Genomic DNA, 23665 nt, shown 5'->3' with positions numbered 1-23665 from the left:
TCAGGCAAACCTGTAATGGGAGAGAATCCTCAAAATGGGAATTCCGTAGTCTCAAGAGGGTATTTGTGGGATGGGGGAAGGGAGGACCCTGGGCTTGGCCAGCATGGGATGAAAGTCTGAATGCACTGACTGTATGTAGACAGGCCTCAGGATTGCCTATGTGTTTGGTTTTTAAAGTACCACCTGGCCGTCTAGTATCTTACGCTCCACACCCTGGGCGTTTGTCAACCTGCTGTGTCCCAGCAATATCTCTGGCTCCCAAGAGTACGGCTCCAGAGCCAAACCTTGCTTGATTTATGATGTGGATGATTCACACAAAAACTTCTTGACTTCCTGCTTGGGCATGGAGTTTTGGAAAGAGCTCGCATCTAACGGGGATGTCCTTTTCCTTTACCCTCTAGCATGCTCCCGTATTTTGAATTCAGATTTCTATTACTTGGTCTGCTGCAGGGCTTAAGGGCTTGGGAACTGGAGGAATTCCTGGAGGTGCTGGGAAGCTGCTCAGGCTTGGACGTTGATCACGCTGCTTATTTCAGCTACTTGGACAAGTGTGGCAGGCTCCATCCCACTCTTACTCCAAGCTTCTTTCAGAGCCAATATCATTTTCTGCATATGTGTCTTTATACATAATTTTCAGTAAACTTTGCAGGCAGCTGTCTTTCTACGTAGGATCATCTGCCGGAAATGCAGGAAACCACACAGGCCAGAAACAAAAAGACACTCGAGGTATTGTTTAGAGAACATATGTAAGATATTAGAAACCACAACATCCTACACCTGTAGCAACATCTACTGCAGATGGGTATGTGCTTTGCAGTCCATTTTAGACTTTAATGTGAATTACTTCTAAGAAACAAACTCAAGCTGCCTTTGTGCCAAGTTCCCTGCTGTAGATGATTACTCCTGAAAGGCCACATACCTTACAACTTTACTACCTCTGGAGCAAAGAAGAGACCTCATTTGCAAGGGTTTGCCCAACTCAAGCCAAGGTCATCAACCAAGGTTTCTGTCAGAGCAGTTTTGGCCCCGGAGATTCTGTTTGCTCTTTCAAAGTACACAGGAAACCCGAACAAACTCGATAGGGCTCATTCCTAACAAAAAGCAGACCCAGCCAGTCACTCACTCGCTCATTATTGTCCAAAAGTAGCACTTACCACCTCAATATTAGTTCTACAAAAAGCACATTAGCTCCGTGAGTTTTAACTCCCTCCTAACTGCGTTTTCTGAGACTGGACCCAGGGCTCAATGATGGACTCAAAGAACTCACTGTGCAACAGGAAACTTCCATTGACTGGGGTTTGAACACCTTATCAAACAGAGATGTTATCTTTATTAGTTTCCTATTTAAACCCAAGCTATAAACACCATAACCATTAACAGTTTCACCGTTCAGAATATATGAATGTTCTCAAAATTGATGACTATCTACAATTTTGGGCAAGATCCAAGACCGTAAACTCTTGCGTGCAATGAGAACCAGAAGGGCAGTGAGGCTGGGAGCAGCAGGAATGTTATATGTGGCTGACTGCCTCTTAGGAGATATTTTAAAATTAGGGACTCTTTGGGGATTTCTTTCATTTTTGTTTTATTTTGCATTAATTCTGGGCCTTTCTGCCTGAGCCAACTTCCAAACAGGGATACTGGAAAGGCTTGGTGAAAAAGGCCCAGAATGTTCTTCTATTAATTTTGTCCCTGGCTAACTTGAGTACCTTGAGCAAGTGTGTCTGATGATCAGTTTTTTGAAGTGGCACTTTCTCTATTCCTTTTTCAGTGTTGTGGTGAGGACCATATACATCTCCTTGAAAAATATAAGTTGATAAACAAATCTAATGTCCTTTTTTGCCTTTAAGGTTAAGAAGTTTATTCAATTACCCAGTGTATTAATTTATCTATTGCTATATATCAAATTACCCCAAAACTGAGCAGCTTAAAGCAATAAACACTTAAAAAATTTTATTTTATTGAAGTATAGCTGATTTACAATGCTGTGTTAATTTCTACTGTACAGCAAAATGACTCAGTTTTACATATATATACATATATATATATACACACATACATTCTTATTTATATTCTTTTCCATTATGGTTTATCACAGAATATTGAATATTGTTCCCTGTGCTATATGGTAGGAACTTGTTGTTTATCCATTCTATATAAAATAGTTTGCATCTAATCCCAAACTCCCAATCCATCCCTCTCCCCTCCTCTTTCCCCCTTGGCAACCACAAGTCTGTTCTCTAGGTCTGTGAGTCTGTTTCTGCTTTGTATGAAAGTTCATTTGTGTCATATTTTAGATTCCATATATAAGTGATATCATATGACATTTGTCTTTCTCTTTCTGACTTATTTCACTTAGTATGATAATCTCTAGGTCCATCCGTGTTGCTGCAGATGGCATTATTTCATTCTTTTTTATGGCTGAGTAGTATTCCACTGTATATATGTAACACATCTTCTTTATTCATTCATCTTGTAACCGAAAGTGGGGTCTGGCTGCTTGCCTTTCAAAAGCCATTACAGAGGCAAGGTTGGTGGAAAGGAAAGTTTGCTTTATTTTGGGTGCTGCCAACTGGGGGGTGGAGGGAGGGTGGGCTCCTGTCCAAAGGCTGACTCCTCCCCCCCCCCGCCCCCCACACCCGACAATCTGTGGGCAAGAGCTTTTATAGATGGAGGGAAGGGGCTACATGTAGAAACAGCACAGTCAGCTCTGACAGTCATCTTGAAATTGGTCATGTGTTGGTCTGACCAGTGTCATCTTGATTGTTTTAGGTACAGTTAGTCTTCAGTTCTAGGGTCGGTTTGTTCCCATTTCTTTGAGGCCAATTCTTGGAATTGTGGCAGCATATGTCATGGCTATAGTCATCCATCACATAGTTCACTTCTTCCACCTGGTGTGGGTTTCAGTATCTATAAGACAGCTCACAGGATATGGCTCAGAATATTATCTATAGCCCATGAAGAGGGACTATAGGTCCTTGACTATGCTTAATGACTAAACTGTTATTATTTAGTCTTGTTGGACTGTCTTCCTTTGTTTCTGCATTTTCTCACTTTTCTGATTAAACTTATTCTTTGGCTAAAGTTTTTTCACAGACAAAAGGCAGGCGGAGGACAGGGGGAAGGACCACATCCTGCTCTGTTTCAATCTGTTGATGGACATTTAGGTTGTAAAACAATAAACATTTATCTCACAGTTTCTGTGGGTCAAGAATTCAGGAGTGGCTTAGCTGGATGGTTCCGGCTCAAGGTCTTTCACGAGGTTGTAGTCAAGTGTTGGCCAGGGTTGTAATCATCTGACATTTGACTGGGGCTGGGGGATCCACTTCCAAGATGGCTCACACACATGGATATTGGCAGGAGGTTTTGGTTTCTTGGCACATGGACCGCTCCATTGGGCTTCTTCAGTGTGTGTGACATGGCAACTGGCTTCCCCTAGAGTGAGTGATCCGAGAGAAAGCAAAGCAGAAGCCATGATGTTTCTTATGACCTAGCCTGGGAAGCGACACATTGTCAGGATATCCTACTGGTTACACAGGTCAGCCCTATTCATTATGGGAATGGACTACACAAAAATGTGAATACCAGCAAGTGAGGATGGCTGTCTTGGGGGCTGGTTTACCACAAATCAGAACTACATTGACAAGTAACTAATGAATTAAAAGTGGTTATGGGAGTTCCCTGGTGGTCCAGTGGTTAAGACTCTGCACTTCCACTGCAGGGGGCATGGGTTCGATCCCTGGTCGGGGAACTAAGATCCCACATGCTGCACTTGTGGCCAAAAAAAAAAAAACTGGTTATTAAGTACATGTTTGAACTCAGCATATTCCAAACATTTTCCCATGCTCCATTCACATGTCCTGAGCATAGAATCAGAGTTAAATATTCAAACCTTGGATGGTTACAAATCTGGCTAATTCATGTGCTTGTTTGAGCCTATATGTCCTCATTTGCAAAATGGACATAATTCTATACTTATTTCACAGGCTTATTGTAGCCAATAATCAAAAGAACAGTACCTAAGTACTCAATCGATGGTAGACATTTTTATTAATTATTATTGCTTTCACTATACAATTCAGTTTGAGAGATGAGCTCAAGTGCCCAGAGTTTGCATTCTGACACTCATATAACAAGAAGTCTGGATATTGCCTAGGTTCAGGTTTGATGAATGCAATGGCTCAGTGACATCATCAAGTACCCAGGTTCTTTTTAATCTTTCTTCTCTGCCATCCTTGATATTTGGATTTCCTCCTTGATAAGATAACTGTATAGAGTAACTGCTGCAACTTGGATCATCATGTCCTCACACAACTACATACAAAGGCTGGCTGAAAGAGTAAGTCCCTTTCTTCTTTTTGAAGTGAAGAAAATCTTCCCATACCCCTATAGACTTTTCCTGATATTTAATTGATCTCAGTTGTGTTACATGCCTATTTCTAAGCCAGTCATTTGCAGGGGGTAGGGAATTACAACTTGCTGCCTTAGATGAATCAAGACTATTCCATGGGGCTGGGGAAAGGCTTGCCTTCCCAGAAGCACATGGCTATGTGATGCCTTAAAAAAGAACATGAAAGAAAGATGGAGATGGCTGTTGGGTGAGTCAGCAGTGTCTGTTTCAGGGTACAGGGAAATAAAATTTTTAGAATTTTGCATGGCTGAAAATGTCTTTATTTTGTCTGCACACGTGAGTAGTTCATCTGGATGTAGACTTCTGGACTGGAAATGATTTTTCCTTAGAATCGTGAAGGCATTGCTCTATTATCCTTTTACTTCTAGTGTTATTTTTGAGAAGTTCAATGCCATTCTGATTTTTGGTATGGGGCCTGTTTTTCTTTCTGGAAGGGTTTTGGGGTTTCTCTTTATTCACAAGTTTCTGAAATTCTGTGAGTATGCCTTTTGGTATAAGTCTTTTGTTAGTCTTCATGCTCGGCATTCAGTTGGCCCTTCTTGTCTGAAAAATTATCTTAGTAAGTTCCAGGAAATTTTCTTGTACTGTTTCTTTGAAAAAGAAATTCCCCCTTTATTATCTCTGTACTTTCTTCCTGGAATTTAACTTGAATGTAGGATTTCCTGTATTGGTCTTCTAGTTTTCTTATCTTCCCCCTCTATTTTCCAAATGTCTTTTTGTTCGTTTCTGAAATATTTCTTCAACTTCATCTTGACTTTTTTTTTTACTGAATTTATTTCTGCTACCATATTTTTAATTTTAAAAATTTCTCTCTTGTTCTCTTAATGTTTCTTTTTTAGACCATTCTTTTTACGTTTTATGGATGCAATACCTTTCCTCATCTCTCCAAGGATTTTACTTGGAAGATTTGTGTGTGTGTGTGTGTGTGTGTTTGTGTGTTTCTTTAAAAAGTTCTCTAATTCCTCCCAGCCACTTACTTTTCCAATTTGCTTTTTGTCTTTTGTTAAATATTTTCCTTAAAATATCTGGTGATTCTTCTTCACTTTCTCACATATAAGAGAAAAAAGCACTTTATCCCACTTCACTATCTACCCATAAGTTACACTGTAACAGAGGAGATAGGAATGCCAAAGGCATAATGACATTATGATATAGTGCTCCAGGTGAAACTGGCAGCAGTCATTGCTAACGTTTATTAAGTGCTTGTTATTTTATTTACTCCTCATAACTCTGTGATATATGTATTATTACTATCCTCATTTTGCACGTGAGGAAACTGAAGCTCATACAGCCAGAGAGTGGTGAACATGAGCTCTAAACCATAATACCATACTGCCTCTTAGTAGGTGAAACTTGTCCTTGTAATGGCCCACCGCCTCTCTCTCTCTCTCTCTCTCTCTCTCTCTCTCTCACTGGCCCACCTTCAGGTGTTCTCCCTAATTCTTTGGTGCCCTCCTGGTTTCCTTAGGTATCCTCTGTTTGTATTGATACCCATCCCTATTATTTTTCAAAATCCTCTGCCCTCCCATATTTCTTCTCCTTTTCCCCCACTCCCTTTCTCCTCCTCCAATCAAAATTTCAATTTCTTCAATGGTACTACCTCAATTTGGGTTCAGAAGAAAAACAAATCTATTGACATAACTTAGAATGAACACACACCACCACCACTCCAGTGATTAGCATTTTAGAGGGGATAACTGTCACACCAGTTGCTCCCAACGCTGTTGTTTGCATGGTTCTCAACAGCAAACAAAGCTGCAGGGTAAGAGGGTTTCTTCAGAACATGGCTTTTCTGACACTTTGAGTGTTTTTTAGATGAAAGTGCTTTCTTTTAATATATTTGAAAAATCTGGAGGGAATAAGATAAATCCATACCTCAAGCTTTATCAGCTTCAGATTTAATCATGTTTCTTGAACCGAATTCATCACAGCGTTTAAAGGGCAGTAAGAGAGCAGAGCCATCAGCCAGTCTTCAAGACTTCGGGATGAACTAGCAGATCGACCTTTATTCAAAACAAACAAATCCCTTTTTGACTTTGATCTCTGGCTTTCAAAACCGAGCACCCAGCAACAGATTAAAAACGCCTCCCAGACCCGTGCTGCTGGAAGGGGTGGGTCCTATGCCCCCCTCTGCGCATGCCCGGAGTCCCGGGTCCTCCGCGCTCAGGGCGAACGGCTTCGTGGCCGCCAAAGCCCAGCAGCCCGGGGCGCAGCAAAGACGCGGAAGGGTCGCCAAGCCGCAACCCAACGACCCGTGTCGAGCACGCCTAGCCTGTGATGCTGGGATGTTAACTGTGGAGTTTGTGTTGTCGGAAGAAAGCAGGAGAGCCGCTTCTCCCAGACCGGCAGGTTTCCCTGGGCGGTCCGCTCCCTCAGGGCCAGCGGGAGAGGGTGTGTGGAGAGTTGAGGACGACCCTGCGCGGGCCTCGACGTCCCTGGCCGCAAGGACGCCAGGCGGCCTCTGCACCCGTGCGGGTACCTCCGAGCGGGCCCGGGCTCATTTTCCACTCGGCTGCTTCCCGGCCGAGCTGTAAACCCAACCTGACGTGGGCTCATTAATTTGGCAGCGACTGGAAGGCTGGGCCAGGGCGGCGCACCCGGGAGGCCTTTGTGCGCCCAGGGTCGGGTCAGAGGGCAACCGAAACACGGCTGAACCCTGCACGCGGCTCCCGGGCGCGGGGCTGCGCGGCCCAAGCTGCTTCCTCCCGCCCGGCCGCCCCGCCAGCGCGGCTTCCGGAGCCCGGGAGCGCGGTGACCCGGGCCCTGCGCAGCGCCCGGCGGAGCTCGGAGCCGGCGCGTCCCACCCGGTCTCTCTCCGGGAGGGTCTCAGGCGGGCTGGGCCGGCCGTCTCCAAGGCCTCCCGCCTCCGAGATTCAGTTCCCCGGGCGCAGGCCCGGCTCTGCCCACCGCCTCCCCTGAGTCTCCGCGCCCCGCACCAGCCCGGAGTCGCCTGGCCGGCCTGGAGCGCAGGGCTCGCCGCTTCCTTCCGGCCCGAGCCTGCCCCGAGCCAGGCTTCCGCCCGGCAGCCCCGCGACCGGGTTCTGTGGCCTCTCGGGAGTTTTCCTGGGCGCCTGTGAGGCAGGGCTCTGTGTTCTTTTGCGCATGGAGCCCTGACAGTCGGCCGGCATCGAAAGCAGCCTCGCTGTCCTCTGTCTTCCCGCTCCGCCGGGTCGAGGCGTGAGTGCGGGAGGAGGCACGCGCGCCTCCCGGCGGGGAGAGGAGGCCACAGGCACCGTCGGCGCTCTGGGTCTGTTTCCCCCGCGTGCTCCTTGGGCCCTCCATGCTGACGAGCGGTTGCCGAATTTTCTTTCCCTTCTCCAGTTTTCTCGACGGGCAGGTTTAGACTTCGAAGCCCTAGAGCCTGGCTCCCCAAGCGAAACGGTTCTTTCACAAACGCCTGAAATCCGGCGGTGGGGACGGGGTGGCCTTGGGGTGGCCTAGGAGTGGGGGGAGAAGGGTTGTTATGCTTTATCCAAGTGCTCCAGCACAGATTAATTTTAGCAAGAAACAGAGCGGCTTCTGTGCCTTTAGGTGACTTTTGTGACATTTAGCAGCAAAGAAACCTATTTCCTCTGCTATTCAGAGCTAACCACGTGTAATTGGCCCAGAAGTCTCTTGTATTTTGGGGAACTGTTTGCGATAGCCCATCTGTTTTCATCTCGCAGTTCAAACGATACTGTTTACCCTTATGTCGGGGAAATTGGTTTACATGCGCAGCAATTTCAGTGCGACACCGAAATATTGAACCAACGCTACGAATCGTACAGGCTTTGTACTGCTAATAACCCTCCATTACGACTGTCACGAGACATTTACACAGCCTCTTGGTGCTGTAAAGGAAAGTTAGATCCTGGGTTTATCTAACTATTTGAAAACCAGTTGGTCTTTGGCCAGAGACGCAGACGCATGGGTCAGGGGAGGTGGCCGGGCAGCCCGGGAGCAATCGGGTCGCAGGGGGCAAAGCCCTGACGCCTTCTGTCTGCTGTGGCGTGGGCTAGGTTGGCTGATACTGAACGACCCCCAGCAGCCCCCTCCTTCCGTCCCGCAGACTCGTTTGCGTCTCTTTTCTCCAAACCGCGATCCGGAGCTTCGGGCCCAGTTTCCCGAGTGACACATCGTGAAACCGCAGGGAAGTGGTGCAAGCCCGGAACAGATGGGTCTCTGACCCTGCGTGTTTCGCAGATTGAGGATGGATGGAGGTGTAGACGGCTCAGGGCCATCTAGCCCTTTTGTGAGCCGCAAAGAGATGGTTCGGTGCTCCCAGGAGGGACAAGTCTCCTTTCTCAGCCTGTGTGTCGAGGAAAGGGAGCTCGTCAATGTAGCGTGAAGCGCCGGCCCGCAGCGGTGTGGGTGGGGGCCGGTCTCGTTCTTTTGGCCCGTGGGCAGCCGCGGGACGGCTGCGTAACCGGCTCCGGAGACCGGGAGTGTGCGTTGGAGCCGCGCCCCGACTTTCCTGGGGCGGAGAAATTGGAGAAATTGCTCTGAAGTAGCGTCGGCTGCCCTGGCTGAGAGGCCCGTAATCAGCCCCTGGCATGTGTGCAAATGCTGATTTTGCGGGTGTTACTTAATCCACGCCGGCGGTGAAAAGCCTCGGGTTGGTGGCACGCTCACCTCCCACCGCCAGGCTTCTTTCTCGGTCTGCTCTGGGGAGCAGACTCTGCGTCCAGGGTGGGGTGGGGTGGGGTGACCGGTAAGGGTGTGAGTCTGATGCTGGGGCTTCTTTGGCCCAAGGATTGAGGAGTGAAAAAAGAATGCGAAAATGAAGCTGTTGACAGACGTCTGCCGCCTTAATTCAGGCTGTTGTCCCAGTGTCCTGGTAGAAATTAGCCATTTCCTCTGTATCCCATGCTAACTTACTCTTTCAAGGGGAGGAGTAGTTGGCAGAGGAAAAAACCATAATGATTTTACACAGTACAAAATGTGACCAAGGCTAACTTGAGGAAGGTACAAGAAGAGGAATATTCAGTTGATCATTTAAACCTTAGTGCCAGAAACAGTCAAAATTATCTGTGGAAGGCCATAAGATCAGTAAGGGGCTCCTCTACAAAGGAAGACCCAAATTTAAGTCCTAGCAGTTAAAGTGACCTTGGATAACTCCAGTAAGGTGGAGGCCTGCTCCTGGGCAAATGCAGGAAAGCAAAGATCTAAGGCCAGAACCCACATCCCACAAAGAGTCCATCTTTTCCAAAGTTGGAAGGAAAAAGCTCCCTTACAATGCCTCATGATGACCAGCCCTCAGTTCCCTCTACTACCTTCAGTTCATGTCTCATATGACTTATTATTATGCTGGAAATGAGTAATTTTAAAAAGCAAAATATTCTGGGGGAAAAGGAGTGAAAATTCCAACCTACTTCATCCCTTAAATTTCAAAAGGCAAATAATCCATTAACTCATGACCACACCTCTCCCTGCCCCCCAAAAGCAATGAGAATTTAAATTTATATAACAACTTGAATATAGGTCTAAATTATAAGGGGCAATCTCTCTTTTCAGATCCTTGAGCATTTTATTTTGTGGCCTTTCCAGTACTTTCTACCAAAAACAAATCCACAGAGAACGTGAAAGCATCCCAGCTATAGGAACTAGTTTTAGTCAATCGGTGAAGACAAATTGGAAGGTTTGTCCTGAAAAGCAATGATTTTAAGGTTAAGGTTATACTTTTTATTCATGGTCAGCGTAGCCGCAAAGTGTAGAAAGACAACAGAATTGTCTCAGAGTATAGTGTTCACATATCAGGGCCATTGTAAAAACAGGGTTTTAGTTTAACAGGGTTTCTTGGTAGAGGCTGCCTCTGCCTTACTAATTGTCCTCCTTGATGTTTGCTTTCTTTTGTCCTCCTTACCCATCTACTACAGCTGACAAAACCTACACCAAAGAGACTCCTCACACAATTTGTTTTTGAGAGACTGCTATTTGCTTAGCACTGTACTAGCAATAATGAAGGGTAGGAAAGGATCAGATGTGTTCCCTGCCCTTTTGGAGCTTCTCATTTGCTTGGGGAGAAAAGACTTAGAAAACTTAGTGTATTCATGTCCATTAAAGAGGTAAGAAGGGCCAACACAGTATTGCTTAGGGAACGGAGTGAGAATGGCAGCACAGTTAGAGCGTGAGGAACGGCACAGGTCACAGGAATCTTTTCCGGGTCACCCAAGTGGTCTTCAGATCACAGTGGAGAGAAAACTAGATGAGGAGATTGGGAAGCCAGCAACCAGATGGGGCCTGGCTCAGCTTTGTGATTTTTTTCCCCTGCCTCTTCTGCTCTTGCAGCGTGCACGGGAAACAACTGAAGGGCAAATCTGGAATTCATGGTGTGTGTCTGCGTGTGTAGGGGTGAGGTGGGGAGGAAAAGGCCAAATACATTATCTGATCATTCTGTACCTGTGGGGAGGTTAGGGAGCTTCATTTTCTGGCTGCCTTGCTATTTGCATGGATATGATGCCCAAATGTAATCTCAGGAAAATAAACTAACTGGATTATGAGCTGAAGAATCATGTGGCTTTTTTTCCTGCTAGCATCTCAGCAGCTGCTCTACGACAAACATGGCCCAACAAAACTGCCACCATCACGGGATGAATCTAAAGGACTTAATTGCCTGTGAGTAATTTACAAAAAGTACTTGGAATTTGGTATGTGATTAGAAAGAACAACCGCGGTGGAACACCGCTGCATTTCTAGTCATTTTTGGGACCATATCTACCTGGTTGGTGTTTGAAGGCAAATAATTCTTTCTGCTTGAGAAAAATGTTTGATTCTGTTCCTCCACATGCATTTATTTGGGAGAGTTAAAAACAAATCCAGATACAGTTGCTGTTTTGATTCTACTCACCCTCTCCCTCCCCTGCCACCCTCCACCAAAACCTTCACTTTGTCTGGTTTGATTTTTCAGACCACACACACAGAGGACCGAATGTTTTGTAGGTGATCAGAGTCTTATGAGCTCTGTAGTTGGCAGAAGACTTGATCTTTGACCACTTGCCTCTTCATGGTATTGCTCTGTGGGAAGAGGTGCCCCCCTCCCTTAATAATGTGGGATGTGGTAGGATGACCCTCATGGCCCATCACCTCTGTCATTTAAAACATAGCTCGTTTAAGTCCAATTGGTCTGAAACCTGCTTTCTTCAGATCTTGCCCAAAGTTTATATCTGTAATCATCTATAATGAGCCTATGCTGTCAGATTTACCCAGCACCTGTCCCAGAAGACTGAGGCCCAGGCCATGGTCAGCACCACTGATGGGCAGCCTGAAAGAGCCTGGAGGAGCCCTGCAGGTGAGATACTGCCTGGAACCTCCATACTCACCCTGTTCCCCCCCCACCATCTGAAGGCCGAAAGCCCTGCCTGCCCCTAAAATATCTGAAACAAAACACACATTTAAAAACTTTGGTCAACCTGTAAACAGTTGAATTTTTTCCCGTTGATGAAATTATCAAGTACTTAATTTTTATTTCCTCCATGAATGTATTCATATGTTCATGGAAATCTTGCCCAGCACACGGAGCATTTGGCAGTCAGTTTCTTCTCCTTTGGGAAACCACCTATGCGAGTTTTCAGGGATGACCAGGGAGACTAGGAGTAAGTTTCTGTACAGTCAGTGAAACCCCAACTAGTGGAGGCCATGCTCCGGGCAGAGCAGTGGATGAGGCAGGTAGAGGCAGTGGATGGAGAGAGGGAGGAAGGTTGGTATGTGATCCAGAAAGTCTAATTTCTGATGTTTCTTGGCAGGTTCTGACTATGATATCTTATGTGGTAAAGATTGTAGATATTGGATGAGAAAGAACAAAAAGCCACTTAAAAAAAAAAAGCAACTCAAAAAAACTATCATGCATGTTTTGATTCTATTAAAACAATGATTATATTTAAATAAGACTAACATAGTTATTCCTAATGCATGTATGCTTATGTTTTTCCATTTATATTTCTTCCATCTAATAGATACCGAGATAAAATATAAAATCAAAGTCAGCATTTACCATTTATCTTATCATTCATATACACTATTCATATATACTTATTTTTTCCCTTAAAATGTACAGAATTTTAATTCTATAGACTTCTTTTGGGTCATGAAACTCACTTTACATTCTGAAAAACACTTTCAGTTGTTTCTTTAGCTGAGTTAGCTTTGCCCATTTTATTAACTGCACTTTTATACATTTATTTATTTTTGTGATTTATAAAAATGGCCTCATCATTTTAATAGTCACCCCTGGGTGCATAGGCAATGGTTTAGAAAACTTCCAAAATATGGTAATACCACTATAGCAAAACACCATTACAGCAACAAAAAACACAAACCCACTGAACACGAGCCCAGAACAACATTCCTCCAACTATCTGGGGAAAATAAACCAAAAAGAGCTATCTTTCATCGTGCCTGAAAGGTCAGCTAACCAGGGCTCTCAGGAGAACAGAGGAATGGTATTTTACAGAGGAGCGCCCTTTATGGAAGACCCTCTGCTTCCAGCTCCCCAGAAATGCACTGCAGGGTGGGGTGTGGAGACTGATCTCATTTGAAAAGAGAGGTCATAGAAATGAAGCAACAGAGAGCCTGTCCCACCTCCTGTGGATGTCTGGGGCTGCATGGATGAATAGACACGTGGTCCATTAGAGCTGATGACCACTCTTGTCCCGAGAGCTGAGGGCAGAGCCCTTTTTTTTTTTTCTGTTGTTGTTATTATTTAGGGCTAATAAAGGGCAGAAGGAAAGATTGTTCTTTTGTGATGCAGCATCATAATATAGAGATGGATTCTGAGTCCCAGCTGTGATTTTTACTAGATGTGTGATCTTGGGTAAGTCGCAAAGGTTTTCTTGAATTTAAGTATTTCTCTTAATATTAGAGACAACAATGGCTGCTTCTCAGAGTTGGTAAGAGAATTAAATGAAAAAACCTGTGTGAAAGCACTGGTGTAATATATTGAAAGTGCTTTATATCATACATGACTGTACTGCTACCTGGAGTTTTCCTTGAGTCTAAATCATCTGGACTGTCTCTTTGTCTTTAGCTGGGTGCACACAGCCTTCGCCATTGTGAATCGGATCTGAGCAAATGCCTGAAGAACCCAGAGAAGTAGCTGGTCCGAGGAGGTGGCCCCATGTCATACCGCCTCTGACAGCACTGGGCAGGCAAATAAGAACTCAGTCACTCAGGAGTGTAACAGGGGTTCTGGCAGAGCCTGGAGTGAGAGAAAGTGCAATGGGGCAGAAGAAAAGATAGAGGGGACTCGAGTATGTTCAGTTGACTTTCGCCAGCCTGTGGGGAAGCAGCATGGAGCAATGGTTACAAACGAGGGCTCTGGAGCTCTTCTTAACAGTGATGCATACTTAGCTTTCAGTGCCCGAGGCCCACATCTGCAGAATAGGGAGACTAATAGTACCTGCCTACAGCATTGTAGGGAGGACTCAATGGGTGAGTGCAAGCAAAGGGCTTAGAACAGTGCTCAGTATGCTGGGTCCTGGTTCTTTCGAGAGGCAATAGAGACTCAAGCTAATGCACCGGACTCTGAGGGAGCTGCCTGAGGCTGCCTTCACCCCTTACTGACTAGATGACTTTGGGAATTTTCTGCACCTCTGTGCCTCACTTTCTTCATCTGTAAAATGGAGGTGATAATAATACCTACTTCCTAGGGTGGTGGTGGTTATGATGAAATGAGTTAATAAATGTGTTAATAAGCAGTGTCTGGCAGGTAGCACATATTTGCTGATATTATTATTGTTGTTGTCTTTTACTACTGTTTTTACAGGCATGCTGCCCCCTCACCTTTCCCTCCAACTCAATAAATGTAGATTATCCTACAGCCAACCTGAAGGAGAAGACTCTATCACCTGGAAATTTTTTCTATGGCTCTCACCAATACCCCTGGACATACCAGTGTCATCCTTTAATAATCCTCTAGGAAGAGACACAGCCACCCCTCCCAGCAGGCTACCCCATACCACACCCTCATTCTACCTTTGGCTAGACTCTCTATTTTTCACTTGTGATTTTTCACCACCTTCAGCTCCTCTACTTGTGTTTTTCCTCTTCCTACTAGTTCTTGAGTGTGACCAAGGGTTCTTCTGAGTTCCATAGACCCTCAGGGGATCTTGCATTAATCAGACCAGGGCTGCTATTGGTCGGGATGAATACATGGGCGGACGCACTCAATGGACAGTGCTTGGTTTCTGGTTTTTATGAAATCCACCAGAAATGAAAAATGGAGCATAAAAAAAAATTAAATGCCCTGTTGATTTCTAGTTAATCCAATTATCTCATTCTTCATGCTACTAGAGATCCAGAATGATACCGCCATTATTTGAAAAGACGGAGAATAAATACTAACGCCTTACCAAAACATTGCAGGACTCTGCAGTTTCCTCTAAAACCTCCTTTCTGTTTGCAGGTGGACTTGAACTCGACAGACGGAGGAACATCATTGAACACATCCCCTTTGTTAGCAGTCTGAGCTTCATAGGCCCTGGGCTCATGGCATTCCTTCACGGCGGACATGGCAGAACGAGTTGGACATGCCATTTTAGACTGAGCTCTGAATCTCCAGACTGTGAGTAGTTTAATTCATACCCTCCATGTAGCTTTGCTATTGACATTTATTAGCCGAGAGTGTTGCTGCCAACACAAGTTTTGAGTAGATTGTGGTATAAACAGATTTCCTCTTTACACATTCTAATCAGCGCAGAAGGACAGTTTTTATTGAAACCGTATCTCAGCCTAAGTTTCTCCACACATGTAGGCACACATGTACAGAGTTTAAATTGTATTTATGGTTGGTAAATGTTCTAATTATGGGGCTGCGTGTGTTCTGAGGAGAAAATTAAATCAGTGAACATGGGAGGCCAGGATGCCCTTCCGCCCTGGTTTAGGTTCTTTATGGTTTTAGGCTTTGAGAAATCAATGCCATGAAATGGTGGGTGACAATCCAGGTAGATGTTTGACTCCCGACTGATTTACAGTGTTATCTACATATTTCTTTTGCCTCCATGAGGGAAAGTTTGATTTCTTACTGCCTGCATCATCCTAACATATCACAGAGCAATTTCCAACAAGCTGCTCTTATGGACAATGTCCTGGGCCTCATTTCCCATATTAGAGTGCATGAAATGCTAAAATAGAAAAGGGGTGTAATTGACATCATGCCCACCAGCCCAGTCCCATACTGCTGTCGTAATGATGACAATGAGTGGGTTACTAGTCACCAAGCAGTGCCTAGGCTTCTTTGGAACTCACCTAAGGAGAGGTTTTGACATCTTCCCCAGTGCCACTAAAGAAAGCAGTCCTAGCTGTAGCTGACCAATGGGTGCTAAAGGGTTTTGAAAGTAGCTGCTGCCGCTGCTATATAATTAGCTCAAGGATGTTGTAATTTGCAAAACATGCACTCCAAGGATATGTAGAACATAATCTAGTCAGCTCTACCCAACCACAGTAATTTTGCTGCTGCAGGCAAAATGCTTTCCTGGGCTAGGCTCGAGTTGACAGATTACTGAGGGAAATCTTTGTCTCACCCACACTCCCAGATTATTCAGCTTACTTTCTAACACACCACTCAACCCTCCATGCAGACTGTGTGGTGTAGACGTGGCACCCTAAACGGAATAATCTCCTTGCTGACAGCTGAAAAGTAAAGGCATCTGTGGCAATCAGATGGGTTGTCTCAGGTTGGTTCCAGATGTCAAGTTGATTAATGTTAAGAGTCAGGACTGCCAGCAGCTAGGCCACGTGAGTGCACAGATCGCCAGGAAACAACCCTGGTGCTTGTGGCATCGGTGGGTAGAGACATAACGCACAGATACTGAACAGACGCCAGTCCTTCTGTATCAGCTCAGTAGAATGCCCAGAAAATCATGGATTCCTCCAGCATGCAAACCCCAACACATAAAACTGTTCAGCTATTTTTCATGTTTCCTAACCTAGTGGGTTTGTTTCCTTAAATTAACATCCGTATTTCTATGCTAAGCGGTCCAACCCAGGAAGGCCCTAGTGGGAAAAGCCCAAGATGAAGTTTGGATCTTTGTGATGATAAAACAATACATCTCTGTAGTACTTCCGATTTTCTAAAGCACCATTGTCTTTACTTCCTTTCTCACTTGTAGCTTACATCCCTGTGAGTAAGTTTGAGAAAGGTGTGCTCATGTAAGTGGTACAGGGTTTGTGTTTTGAAATACTCTGTGGATATAAGGTGTCATTGTCTCTCTCCATCTCCGTGGGCCACTGTGAGATGGGTGAATGGTCTATTGAAGGTGATGCAGTTCAGTCAGCACAAGAAATCATCCACCACCCTACTCATTCTCTTAAACCAGTGTTTTTCAAAGTGTGGTCCATGGACCAGTAGCATCAGCATTATCCCAAACCTACTGTGTAGAACCTCTGGAAGTGGGCCCAGCAATGTGTTAACAGAAGCCCTTGAGGTGATTCTAATGCACACTCCAGGCTGAGAACCACGGGCCTGTGCCAGTAGTTCCCAGCTCAGTTTTCTTGGATGCCAGGACCCAGTGGACATAATGATGAAACCCCATAAGCTGTTTTCAAAATTTCATGAAACTTAATGAAAATCATACTCTTAATGTTACTTTTTTAAAAAACTATATATTTTATTACACGTGGCTGATAAATGAACGTTGGGAAAGGAAATTGATTATTAATCAATGCCATTTGGTACTCTTTCTTTCATGCATCACTCATTTAATCCTTTAAAGGTTATCTAATATGCTCTGTGCTAGATACTGGGAGATTCAAAGATGGTACACTCTTTACTCTTGAGATAACTATAGGCTTGTAAACAGATTATTGCAATTCAATATGCTAAGTACCGAAAGGCACATTTAAACAGTACTGCTGTAGAAATAAATCTTCTGAAAACCTTGGGGGAAATAATCTTCAGACTTGGCTGTGTTGCTTCAAGGCTTTGTGCTTGAACTTGTGTGGTTGGAATGGGGAGAGATGGGATGGCAGGACTACTCCCTCTTCATTCCCAACCACCCAGCTGAGAACCGGTGGAAACACAAGCCCACTTCTGGGTTCTGGGTTTGCCCTCTTGTTGGAACTTCCTGCCTTTCCTGGGCAACAGCATTTCTGATTATGAGAAGCACTGATAGAGCACTTGAAACAGGCTCACAGAGGCTCTGTGTTAGTAAGGAGAACTTGAAAATAAGACCTACAACATATTTTTATTGACTTGGCTTATCTTTTATTATAGTGGGCAATTATTTAAAAGGCACCTCTCTGTTTAACCAAGGACTTGAAACCAAATGAAATGTCAGCTTGATTCAGAGTCTATTTGGAAAACATTTCAGTACACTTACTTTAGAAAATACATAGGTTTAATTTCAGTTCAACTGTTTCACAGGTCTTTGTCTTAAAAAAAAAATCCATGCTTATGTGGCAGGAGAAAAAAATACTCTCTGTTCATTTTGCTTTCAGATTAGAGTGAGGTTTGTCCCTATTTGTCAGGTTCTTGGTTCTAGAGTCTCAAGCCTAAGCAGATGAGGGGCCCACCTCTGCGCTTTCTCTCAAGTTGACTTTCTGTCTGTAATTCCACTTCAAAATGACTGTATACACAAAGTACATCCAGCATAACTAAAACAAGAGGAAAGGGAAGGGACAGGGCAGAGATGTTAATACAAGGAAACTTCGCATGTAACAACTGAAACTTATATCAGAACATTAGCAATTGCTTTCTTCTGGTGGGGGAGTGCTTCTGGTTCTAAATGAGGTGTTAGTGTTTGCGGGGTGATAACCTTGTCCCACTGAATTATGATGAGAAAACAACCCAGTTGCCTGCAGAGCCAAAAACAAATCTCAGAACTGCTTAACTCATCCGTCAAACAAATTGTATTTTAGGAAATTCAGGACAGAGAAAAATGCACAAAAGAAAAGGAGATTTATTTATTTGTACAAAAGTAGAATGACAGGCGTTTGAGTGGATCCAAATAGCATTTAGGGAGAAAAAAAACGTGATTCATTGCCAGCTATTAAATCTTGTTTATCCTTCTTTAAACTAACCAGAAACACATTTTGGAAAAACGCTAGTTAACAGTTTAAGCATTGACAGCCTCCTGTTGTGCTGTTTTGCCTTCCCTGCCTTCCAAGGGGAAGACGATGGGGTGCAGCCAGTGAGCATTGTTTCACGAGTCCATGACAGGAGATGAATTCCAGTCCTGCTTGTGAAGCTCGCCTTCAGTCTCTGGGAGAATTCCTTCAGTTTCCTCAAAGAAGGATGCTTACCTCACAGCAGGGGCAAGACATCCGTGTTTACAAGGTAGTTTCAGATGAAAGGCCCCGAAGGACACAAAACATTATTCAAAGACACAATGACTGATGAACTGACGTGTCCTTCAGAAAGTGCCAACTCCCAATAGCCAATCATTATCACGGTATCTCCCAGACCAACAGCTGACCTCACCAAAGCTGGCTCCAGTCACAGCTTTGTGATTGAAATTCTTCAGAGCACTTGACAAGGATCTGAAAAATTTGCTGAAATCCCAAAAGCCAGTGGGAGAAAGCCCTCCAGGCTGCAGTATATTGTGGGGGCCCCTTCCAGCCCTGCCCTGTGCTCATCCTGCTACAGGGCTTTGAGGGAGCAGCCTTTTTTTTTTTTTTTTTTTTTTTTGCGGTACGCGGGCCTCTCACAGCTGTGGCCTCTCCCGTTGCGGAGCACAGGCTCCGGACCCGCAGGCCCAGTGGCCATGGCTCACGGGCCCAGCTGCTCCACGGCATGTGAGATCTTCCTGGACTGGGGCACGAACCCGCGTCCCCTGCATCGGCAGGCAGACTCTCAACCACTGCACCACCAGGGAAGCCCAGGAGCAGCCTTTTATAGCTGGTTCTGCTGCCCCCAACTCCAGCACCCTTTTGCTTAAATGTATTAGTATAAATATTTGGCTTGTCAGTGCCCTTAGAATTTGAGGGTTCGGTACCTACCATAGACTGTAGTGATTAACTTGATTTAATTAATTACAAAATATACACATTTCTGAAAAAAGCCACTAACATCTTTTTGCTTTCTAAGCAGATAATTCTACCACCAGGACTATCTAGGTTTTGTGGTCTCAGTAGTGTCTAGAAAGGTGACTCTGCTGAGTTTAAGGCCACAAAGAAAGGCCCAAGTGGACTCATTAGATCCATAGAACTCCTCTCCTCCCCCCTCCTCCCACTGCAGTGATCTAGCAGGAGGAATGTCCACACAGTGGTTTGCTGACCTTCAAGCCTCAGGGCACTCATGGAAGCAAAGTGCTCTTTGCCCTTGCTGGTTGCCATCCCTCCTTTTCCCTCATAACCTGCAACTTTTCTCTTGCCCAACACATCACATTCCCTCACATATTTCTATTAATATTATAAATTCCGTGAGGGCAAGAACTGTGTCTTATTCAGTTTTGTATCCCCTTCTCTTAGCAGAGCACCCACCCCATAAAGTCAGGCACTGAAAACCAGTGGTTGAAGTCGTCCTCCCACAAGTAGATGTAGGGCCTTCTCACCTGCCAGCATCATGAGCCACCGAGGCTGGGTCTGCACAGGTTCAAAGTGTTAAGACATTTCCTTCCAGGAAGCTCTCTAATACCCAGTATTTGGATGACTCTCCTTTTTTCATTTTAATTAACTCTAGAAACAACATTTCAACCTCTTCTACCATCACCACCACCACCACAACAGAAAAACAGCCCTCATCATCATCCTGTGGCTTTCCTGAGAATCTACACTTTTAGGATGAGAATCCATCTGAACTATTGCAACAGTACCTACAGGGTTTATTGGATGAGAGGAACATGAAATAGCCTGAGCGGTCAGAGAAAGACAAACTTCGATTGGGAGAAAGGTGTGCCTTCTCTTCTGGCTGTTTGGCCAGAGTAGCAGTTGAGAGAGGGAATAAGGAGAAAGGCACAGAGCATCATAATAGTTCAGAGATGTCAGAGTGTGCTTTCTTCGGAGTTAGCATCATTAAATCCCTCTTGTCTCAGAAGGAAAATCTGGGCATGAGATGGGACAAGAAAGAGTTAGGGTGTCCAGCCTAGTTGTTCTCTGACTCTCACCATAGAACACAATGATAAAGGGACAAAAGACTTAAAAAAATAAATAGGTAAAGTTTCTAGATGGTGTGAACTGTTTGTGTCCCTCCAAGATTCATTTGCTGAAACGTAATCCTCAATGTGATGGTGTTTGGAGGTGGGCCTTTGGAAGGTGATTAGATCATAAGAATGGAGCCCTCATAAATAGGATTGATGCCCTTATAAAAGAGGCCCCAGAGAGCTCCCTCACCCCTCACGCCATGTGAGGACACAAAGAGAAAATGGCAGTCCATAATCAGCAAGAGATCTCTCACCAGAACCGAACCGTGCTGGCACCCTGACCTTGGACTTCCAGCCTCTAGAACTGTGGGAAATAAATTTCTGTTGTTTATAAGCCACTCGGTCTATCGTAGTTCGTTACAGCAGCCTGAACTAAGACATCAGAGTAGTACTTTAAAAAATCTTACCAACTCTTTGCACCTATGCACTTGACTACCTGACCCATGTTTTGGTGTTTCTGGGAAGAGCAGTGGTGGATGGGATGTGGATGGGACCACCGGTTCAGGGGAGGAGCTGAGCTCACAACAGGAGGTAGCGGGGACTCCTTGCAAGGGCCCTCTGACTCTGGCCTGGCTTCCTTTGCTACTTCCTCTTTCCAGGGAAACTGTGGTCTTGACTACATGCCTGCAGACAACATGGGCTCACATCAAACCATCATGTGGTACCCTCTGTGCTTAGAGCTTCATATCCAGGAGCATGGCAGCAAGGACAACATTGTGGTCATTTTGTCCCATAGTCCTGCACTGTCAACAAGAATCTCAAGAAGTAATGAAGTCTGTGGCCCGGCAGTTCTACTCCGAGGTATACACCCAAGAGAACTGAAAACATACACACAAATGTTGACAGCAGTACTATTCATAACAGCCAAAAAGTGGAAACAATCCAAATGTTCATCAACTGATGAATGGATCAACAAATGTGGTATGTCCATAAGCTGGAATATTATTCAGCACAAAAGGGAATAAGTACTGATACATGGTATAACATGGATGAACCTTGGAAACATTATGCTGAGTGGAAGAAGCCAGAAACAAAAGGCCATATATTATGTGATTCCATTCAGATGAAATATCCGGAATAGGCAAATCCATAGAGACTGAAAATAGATTTGTGATTGCAGTGGGTTGGGGGGTTGGAAGAATGGGGAGTGACTGCTTATGGGTATGGGATTTCTTTTTTGGGTGATCAGAATGTTCTGGAATTAGATAGTGGTGATGGTTACTCAACACTGTGAATATACTAAAATACACTGAATTATACACTTTATTTTTTAATTTTTTATAAATTTTTATTTATTTATTTATTTAAATTTGGCTGTGTTGGGTCTTCGTTGCTGCACGCGGGCTTTCTCTAGTTGCGGCGAGTGGGGGCCACTCTCGTTGCGGTGCATGGGCTTCTCACTGCTGTGGCTTGTCTTGTTGCGGAGCATGGGCTCTAGGTGTGTGGGCTTCACTTAGTTGTGGCACGTGGGCTCAGTAGTTGTGGCTCGTGAGCGCTAGAGTGCAGACTCAGTAGTTGTGGTGCATGGGCTCAGTAGTTGTGGCACGTGGGCTTCAGCAGTTGTGGCACATGGGCTCAGTATTTGTGGCACATGGGCTCAGTAGTTGTGGCTTGCGGGCTCTAGAGCGCAGGCTCAGTAGTTGTGGCACACGGGCTTAGTTGCTCTGCGGCATGTGGGATCTTCCTGGACCAGGGCTCGAACCAGTGTCCCCTGCATTGACAGGCGGATTCTTAACCACTACGCCACCAGGGAAGTCCTGAATTATACACTTTAAAATAGTGAATTTTATCTCAATAACAAATGCAATTAGAAAAAAAGAAGTAATGAAGTCAAGTCGCTGGGAAGCAGCAGGCCCCTTTCCTTCTTTCTTCCCTCCCTCAGCCAACTGGGAAATTTGCTCGCACACTTGCACACCCTAGATCCGTATTTTCGTCTCATCTGTTGGCTCTTTCTCTTGTCTTCAACCTTCCAGCCACTTCTCTGCACTCGAAGTGATCATCCTTTGAGACTCAAATGGGTGTTCAGTTCTGAGTTTTTCTTTTTGTGCCTGCAGTATGCCTTGGGTCTTTGGGGCTGGGTTGATCTAGATAGAAATCCCAAATCACCACTCTGTCTCTGGGAACACTCTGCCTCTGAGCTGCTCCCTGTGGAAGCCGGATTTCTCAAATGTTGGAAAACAGCAGGGAGGCTGGTTTAAGAGACCGACTGATAAACAAGGCTTGGCAAAATGCCAACTTGGGCAGTCTGGTTTTGGTTTTTTGTTTTTTGCTGCTGTCCTGAGACAAAGCCTTGGGGTAAAGAGATGCCTGTATCACGGGGTTCCAGAGGACCCCTCGGTTTGCTCTTCTACGTGTTCCCTTCTCAGCAGGTGTCAGCACAAGCTCCTCCCTCAGGCTGCTTGTGTGGAATACACACATCTATTTAGCTAAAAGTGGGGGAGTTTTTCAGAGTACAAACCTCATAAAAGTGGTCGCTGGGGCACTCACGGTGCCCACTCTGAGGGCCCCTGGCTGCAAGCCTCCTGCTCTCCCTGCCCACCTCTCACATGTGACTTCCTGCTTTGCTCTCTGGGTAGATGTCTTTCTTTCCTCCCGGTCACAGGTGCCTCAATCTAGGCATTCCTGGTCCTTGATTATCTTTCACTCTTTTCTGATAAGCACATCCAGGAGCATTTTTATTCCCATAGATGATTTGAAGGACAGACAAAATGGGAAGCTCCTTATCATATAGTTCTGGGAAGAAAAGGGGAATCACATGCCACTATAGGCTTTTAAGCAGGCATGCTGAGATGTGATGCAAATGAAATAGTACTGCCTCACCTGGACCAAAATAGTTTAAGCTGGCTAATAAAAGTGAAGGTTTGGGCTTCCTTCGTGGCGCAGTGGTTGAGAGTCCACCTGCCAATGCAGGGGACGTGGGTTTGTGCCCCGGTCTGGGAAGATCCCACATGCCGCGGAGCGGCTTGGCCCGTGAGCCATGGCCGCTGAGCCTGCGCGTCCAGAGCCTGTGCTCCGCAGCGGGAGAGGCCACAACAGTGAGAGGCCTGCGTACCGCAAAAAAAAAAAAAAAAAAGTGGAGGCTTTAGGTTTATTTTTTTAACTGACAAATAAAGCCCAGAGTAGTCAAGTGGATTGAAAAATATTCAAGTGATTCACAACAGAACACTGGCCGTTGTTTAGTCCACAAGGAGCGCCAGCGGAA

The 23665-nt window shown here is 45.1% G+C and overlaps 1 long non-coding RNA gene across 8 annotated transcripts in view; it reads left to right on the top strand.

Moving 5' to 3' along the window:
- The first annotated feature begins 10918 nt into the window (after window positions 1-10918).
- LOC307184652 overlaps window positions 10919-23665 on the top strand; it is a 127319-nt gene continuing 114572 nt past the window's right edge. For 6 of the 8 annotated variants that reach the window (XR_013827777.1, XR_013827778.1, XR_013827779.1 and 3 more), the window contains exons 1-2: window positions 10919-11005; window positions 14790-14948. This is a non-coding gene — a long non-coding RNA (uncharacterized lncRNA). Of the gene's footprint in view, window positions 11006-11586; window positions 11679-14789; window positions 14949-21062; window positions 21265-23665 lie in introns of all 8 variants that reach the window. The other 2 variants (XR_013827780.1, XR_013827781.1) reach the window with 2 other exon arrangements.

The sequence above is a fragment of the Stenella coeruleoalba genome (genome assembly GCF_951394435.1).
Source record: "Stenella coeruleoalba genome assembly, chromosome: 3".
Classification (NCBI taxonomy): domain Eukaryota; kingdom Metazoa; phylum Chordata; class Mammalia; order Artiodactyla; family Delphinidae; genus Stenella; species Stenella coeruleoalba.
The sequence above is the reverse complement of the archived record's forward strand: the minus strand, read 5'-3'. Positions and strand labels throughout refer to the sequence as shown.